This window comes from Meriones unguiculatus, chromosome 9 (genome assembly GCF_030254825.1).
Source record: "Meriones unguiculatus strain TT.TT164.6M chromosome 9, Bangor_MerUng_6.1, whole genome shotgun sequence".
Lineage (NCBI taxonomy): Eukaryota > Metazoa > Chordata > Mammalia > Rodentia > Muridae > Meriones > Meriones unguiculatus.
The window spans coordinates 79,224,112-79,231,598 of record NC_083357.1 but is presented as its reverse complement, the minus strand read 5'-3'; positions in this window follow the sequence as shown (position 1 = coordinate 79,231,598).

Here is a 7,487-nt window from a genome sequence, read left to right as displayed (position 1 = left end):
GTCTCTCCATTTAGTTTGATGTGGGCTATAGGCTTGCTGTTTATTGCCTTTGCTAGGGATCCCACATGAGGACTGAGTCTATGGCTACATCTGAGACAGGGTTTTAGGTCCTCTCCGTGCATTGTCCATGGTCATTCTCTTCAGGACCCAGAGGACTCAGGATTGTTGGCTTTGCTGGTATCCTTTTGGCACTTCTGTCCCCTCCAGGTCTTTATGTCGCTCCCTTCTTTTATAAGATTTCCTGTACTCTGCCATAGTTTAGCGATGAGTCTCAATGTCTGCACTGATACCTCAATTAGTAGAGTCTTTCAGATGCCATCTGTGGTGGGCACCTGTCCTCATCCCTGTCTTCCACTTCCTATGTATAACACATTTGTCCTTCTAAATGAAGATTGAGCATCTTCTCTAGGGTTTTTGGTTGTCTGCCTTCTTTAGGAGTATAGATTTTAGAACGTTTACCTATATTATATGGCTAATATCTACTTATGAGTGAGTATATACCATGTGTAACTTTCCAATTCTGGGTTTCCTCACTCAGGCTGATCTTTTCTAATTCCCACCATTTGACTGCAAATTTCGTGATTTCCTTGTTTTTAAAAGATGAGTAATATTCCACTGTGTAAATGTACCACAAATTCTGTATACATTCCTCCATGAAAGGACACCATAAGTTCTTTCCAAATTCTAACTGTTACAAATAGAGCTGCTAGGAACATGGTCAAACAAATGTCCTTATTGTACACTTGAGCATATATATATATATATATATATATATATGTGTGTGTGTGTGTGTGTGTGTGTGTGTGTATGTATATATATATGGATATATGCCTAGGAGTGGTATAATTGGATCTTGAGGTAACTCTATTCCTAATTGTCTGAGAAAACGCCAGATTGATTTCCAAACTGGTTGTACAAGTTTACCTTCCCTGAGCAATGGAGAAGTGGTCCTCTTTAGTCACATCCTTTCCAACATGTGTTGTCACTTGAGGTTTTAATCTTAGTCATTCTGATGGGTGAAAGGAGAAATCTCAGGATTGTGTTGATTTGCATTTCCCTGATTACTAAGGAGGTTGAATATTTCTTTAAGTGTTTCTCTGCTCTTCAATATTCCTCTATTGAGAATTCTCTGTTTACCTCTGTACAAAATTTTTTAATTAAATTTTCATTTTTATATTAATAACAGTTTATTTAATTTGTATCTCAGCTGTAGCCACCTCCATCATTCCCACCCAATCCCACCCTCTCTCCCTCATCTTCTCCCCCTCATCTTGTCCCTCTCTAAGTCCACTGAGAGGGGAGGTCCTCCTCCCCTTCCATCTGACCCTAGCTTATCTGGTCTCTTCAGGACTGGCTGCAATGTCATCCTCTGTAGCCTAGCAGGCTTTTGCTCACTCGGGGTGCAGGGGGAGTTCATGTCAGAGACAGTCCCTGTTCCCTTTACTAAGGAACCCACTTGGAGAATGAGCTGCCATGGGCCACATCTGAGCAGGGGTTCTAGCTAATATCCATAAGTGGTCCTTGGTTGGAGTATCGGTCTCAGAAAAGACCCCTGTTCCCAGATATTTTGGTACTGTTGCTCTCCTTGTGAAGCTCCTGTCCTCTCCAGGTTTTACTATCTCCCCCTCACTCTACCCTGCAGTGTATGAAAGCAGATACTGAGACTCATAACCAAACTTTGGGCAGGGTGCAGGGAACTTTTTTTCTTTTGTATACAGGAGGGCTACTGATTTTTTTTTTTTTTTTTTTTTTTTTTTAGTTAATTTTGTATCCAGACACTTTGCTAAAGGCATTATTAGCTGAAGGAGTTCTCTGGTAGAACTTTTGGGATCATTCATGTATACAATCCTATCATTTGGGAATAGTGTACTTTGACTTCTTCCTTTCTTATTTGCATTCTCTTGATCCCCTTTAGTTTTCTTATTGCTCAATCTAGGACTTCAAGTACAGTGTTGAGGAGAGACAGAGAGAGTGGACTGCTTTGCCTTTTCCCTGATTTTAGTGGGACTGATTCTGTTCATCGTTTGATGTTGACTATAGGCTTTCTGCATATTGCCTTTACTATGTTTAAGTATGTGCCTTGTATTCCTTATCTATGCAAAACTTTAGTCTTCAATTGGTATTGCATTTTGTCTCATCCTTTTTAGTGTCTAAGGAGATGATCATGTGATTTTTTTTAACTTCTGTTTGTTTATATGGTAGATTACATGGATGGTTTTCCATATATTGAACGACCCCTGCAAGCCTGAGTCAAAACCTACTTGGTAGTGGTGGATAATATCTTTTATGTGTTCTTGGATTCAATTTGTGAGTATTTTATAGAGTATTTTTGAATCAATGTTATAAGAGAGATAGGTCTTAAATTCTCCTTTTTTGTTGGGTCTTTGTGTGGTTTAGGTATCAAGGTGACTATGGCCTCATAGAATGAGTTTGGTAATGTTTGCTCTGTTTCTATTTTGTGGAATAGTTTGAAGAGTATTGACATCAGCTCTTCTTTGAAGGTCTGGCAGAATTCTGTGATGAAAGCTTTAGACTCCGGGCTTTTTATTTTATTTTATTTTTTGAAGGGGTGATTTTGATGATTGATTCTGTTTTCTTAGAGGATATAAGACTTTTTAATTTATTTATGTGATCTTGGTTTAGCTTTGGTAAATGGAATCTATGGAGAAAACTGTTCATGTCATTAAGATTTTCAAATTTTGTGGCATATAGGCTTTTGAAGACCTAATGATTTTTTTAATTTTCTATATTATGTCCCTCTTTTTGTTTCTGATTTTGCCGATTTTGGTAGTTTCTCTCTGCCTTTTCATTAGTTTGGCTAAGGTTTTGTCTATCTTGTTGATTTTCTCAAAGAGCCAGGTCTTTGTTTCATTGATACTTTGAATTCTGTAAAGCAAAGACACTGCCATTGGAACAAAATGACATAGTACATAGTGGGAAAGCATTTTAACCAAATCTATATCTGACAGAGGTCTAATATCTAGAATACATAAGGAACTCAAGAAGTTAAAATGCAACAAATCAAGTAATCTAAATAAAAATTTGGTACAGAGCTAAACAGAGATTTCTCTGTAGAGGAATATCGAATGGCAGAGAAACACTTAAAGAAATGCTCAACGTCATTAGCCATTAGGGAAATGCAAATCAAAACGACCCTGAGATTTCACCTTACACCCATCAAAATGGCTAAGGTCAAAAACTCAAGTGACAACACATGCTGGAGAGGTTGTGGAGAAAGAGGAACCCTCCTTCATTGCTGGTGGGAATGTAAACTTGTACAAGCACTTTGGAAGTCAATCTTGTGCTGTTTCAGACAATTAGGAATAGTGCTTTCTCAAGATCCAGCTATACCACTCCTAGGCATATCTCCAAAATATGCTCAAGTACACAAAAATGGCATTTGTTCAACCATGTTTGTAGCAACCTTATTTGTAATGGCCAGAATCTGTAAACAACCCAGATGTCCTTCAGCGGAGGAATGGATATAGAAATTGTGGTACTTTTACACAATGGAATACTACTCAGCAATTAAAAACAAGGAAATCATGAACTTCGCAAGCAAAAGGTGGGCTCTAGAAAAGATCATCCTGAGTGAGGTATCCCAGAAGCAGAAAGACACACACGGTATGTACTCACTTATAAGTGGATACTAGACTTATAATATAGATTAAACATACTAAAATCTGTACACCTAAAGAAGATAAAGAAGAAAGAGGACCTGGGGTAAGATGATCATACGACTTGTTTTTATAATAACGTTTTATTCTTATTCAAAATATATTGCCTTCCTCAGTTTTGTTTTTTTCTCATTAGGAATCTATAATGTCTCATCTATAAGTTCTAGTTAGTACAGCCATTGAATGCCCCTCCTCTCCATGGTACTACACACCCCCTACAACCCTAGGCTCACCACAAAATATCCCTCTTTTCCACCCTGCTCCACCTAGACTCTCGCTCTCAGGCAGGTCTGGTGTGGGAGGAGCTTCAGGCTCTGAAGCCTGGGAGGGAAACTGAGCAGGGTCTGGTCTGGCTGGGTTCCTGGGCGGAGCTGACTGGCTTCTTTGGGAGAGACACTTCAGCAGCCCAGTGGTTGGTTGGTTGCTTCTTTATCCAGCAGCCACAACAGCACCATGAAGGGGCTTCTGTGCACCCGGGTTTGCTGTGAGTCTGGCTGTCCACATTCAGGGATGATATCACTCAGCACCTGGAGGGGTGGGGACTGAAGAAATGGGCATGTGTGCTGACAAAATTCTTTCTTGGTCTTTAAAGTAATTCACTGAAAGTCATTCTAGCCATTCAAGATAAGTAGAATAAGACTGTTACAAGACGTACATTTAATGAGCTTTTCTGTTTTCACTATGAAAAATAGGTGGATTGAAAGATTCCTGAAATAACCACACTTTCTGGTACATGTTATTATTTTAAGAAAGGGTCTCAGAGAAGAGCAAGTCTGATTGCATGCAGGTTGATGCCCCAGGTCCCGCCTCTGAGAAAAAGGTATCAGACGGGTCTGACATCTAAATGATCATTTAGGTGGATGACACCTAGATGAACATCAGTACAAAGTCCCAATTTATTTCTAATATCAGAGATCAGACCTCTACTCTTGCCTGATGCGTCTAAAACAAAAAGGGGGAACTGTAGAGAGCTGCGGAATGCTATGCCTTAAAGATGGAGCTGGTTTCCCGCCTTCCACCTTCCCGATGGTGAGTGCTCTCTGTCACGAACAACTCCATATTTGGCTAAGGCTGAGGATCTGGCTTGCTTCCATGTATGTGGACCTATCTGCATTGCCCACGTGGCACGCTGGGGTTGGCTACCCAGAGGCTATATAAGCTGCGGGCTGGCTTTCCCCAGGGTCAGATGATTGTTCAAGGTTCCTGAATAAACTGCATTGAAGAGTACCCAGATTCTTTTGCTAAGTGGCGAACATTATAGGGAATATTACATACAGTAGGAATACTATTGTATTAAAAATCTGTAAAATTAAAAAAAAAAAAAGAAAGGGTCTTTCTGAGGACGAAAGCCTTACACGGAAAAACTGTGGCTTCTGATTTGATCTGTTGTTCATAGAGTGACCACAACTAACTACATACACTGCAGGCTTCCAAGGCTAAAAGAAAACATTTAAAATTTTCAGCATGGAAAATGAGGTATGGTTATGTTTGGCCCAATTTAAACCTTAAACAACGTGAATCAAAATAACACATGATATCTTACTGACAGGCATGAATTTGTGTTTCTACAGTAATATGTACAAAGTTTGGCCCATGTCATATACCACACACAGTCCGGCATTCAAGAAGCTGAAGGAGAGTCTCACAAACAAATAATCACATAGCAATTATAAATTGCAAGGGTGAAAATGGGGTCAACCCAGATATAATTTTTACACAGTACCATATGGGTGTTTTGTTTTCCTAACTTTTAGCCTGTAAAAACTTTCTGATTTCCATAGTTTCAGTTCAGTTATTCCTTTTTTGCTGTTTTCCTACTTTCAAAAGACATGGAATTCCACTTGACCTTTACCAGAACAAAATCAATTTGAAGGCAAGAAGAGTCCACTTTAAAGGGAGTAACCTCAGTGGGATTTGAAGTTCCTTTATCTCTTCTATTTTTCTACAAACAAATGCTTTCAAAGAGTTTTTAAAAAGAATCCATAATGTAAGCAGTCTACCATATGTAATTAGCAACTTCACTGTTGTAGTTAACTCATCAGGATTATCCTGTTAGGATTCCATATTGTATTATTTTCTTGGTCTAGGAATGGAAGCCAAGGTCCTGCCCACACTATGTAAGTGTGTGGACAATGAACTAAACCTGTGCTTCAATTTACATGATTTTATTCTTCCTAGTTAAAATTCATAGCAAGATGTTTATGAATTAATATATAATAGGAACAATTAATGTTCACAATAAAAGACCAGTCCCTTAAGTAAATTATCAAAATAAAACTGGTTCCATATAAGAACTGAGACTACAAATGATGATGCTCTTTCTAAATTGACATGAGTACCTCAGTGCAAGGTTTGATCTTCTGTCAACCTTATAAAGATTCATCATTATACACACTTTTCATTAGTTGATGACTGAAAAATGAATTCTGTATTGACATATATGGTTTATGCAAGTAGATCACCTGTTAAAACTGCAGGTAATTTGTATATGACTTCATTCACAGGACTGTTTAGGCTCAGAAATCTAGGTAAAAAGAGTCAGAGTCTGAACATGAATGCATCATGGAACAGCATAGGTCAGCAAACGTTATAGAGGCAAGCAATGAATGTTCTCGGGACTGCTTTTCTGAATATTGGTTTCAGGATTACCCACAATTTTTCCTACAATAATGTGTGAGTTAGAAATAAGATAGGATGGGAGAAAACAGACATTTTCCTCTCATCTCACACTTAATTAAAAAGAATCCTTCTTAGGTGAGACAGACTAATAATGAACATGAGTGATCTGATGGTAAATTGTTATTGAATTACCTAATAATGATTAGGTAACTTCAAATAATTCTCCAAATAAGTACATTTTGACATTTCTTATTTGGATTCCCTTGATTTCTTCCAGTTGCCTTACTACGGATTAATTTTCTTGTATTTGACGTATCAAACTACATGCCTAAATTTTCTCTTCTACTAGTAAATAAAGTTACTCATAATTTGTCTACTGATATTAACAACGCCAGGAGCTCAAATTAAATAGAAGCTTTTGAAAGTATTTCACTAAGGTTCCCAATGACTAACACATACATACATCTCCTTTCTTTATACAGTCGTATTTTGAGTAACAATATGCTTACGTTCTGACAATTCTTCACTTGATCCTAAGTATAAGACACAAAGGAGCTCAACTGTCTTTTGTGTTTCTCTGGAATAATAAAGTTTTATGAATAAATGTAGAAGTTAAACTAGATGATGGTTAAAGATAGTGATAGATTCTATATACACACAATGAATATGTGAATTGCGTAGTTTTTGACAAAAGTATGAATGCCTGAGAACGTTGAAGGTATACAGTAATTACCCACTTTTCCTCACACTCGGGTTATGCTTGGTCCACCCATGACCCCTTTCATCATATACACTAATCAAAATCCGTTTTCACTGTGTGCTCTTTCCAGTTTACCTGAAGTTTATTTAATTATAATCATATAGTGAACACTCTGTTGCTTAGATGTATTTTTTTTCCTCAGCGTAATTATAGTTTTGACTATTCTTTGAAGTTCTGTCCTGTGTATGTAATTTACTCTATTCTATTCTAAGTAGTATTCCACTTTGGGAGAATACCCTAGTCTATACAGAGTAACCTGTATAAACTCTGGAAATTTGAGACATTTTAGCTTTTGTCATATGACTAAAGCTCTTATGAACATTGGCATTCTACTAATTACATGTATATGTGCTCCATTTCCCTTAAGTATAAGTCTAGTGGTAGAATAATTAGACCATATGCTACCTTATGATTAAAATTTACAGAAACTG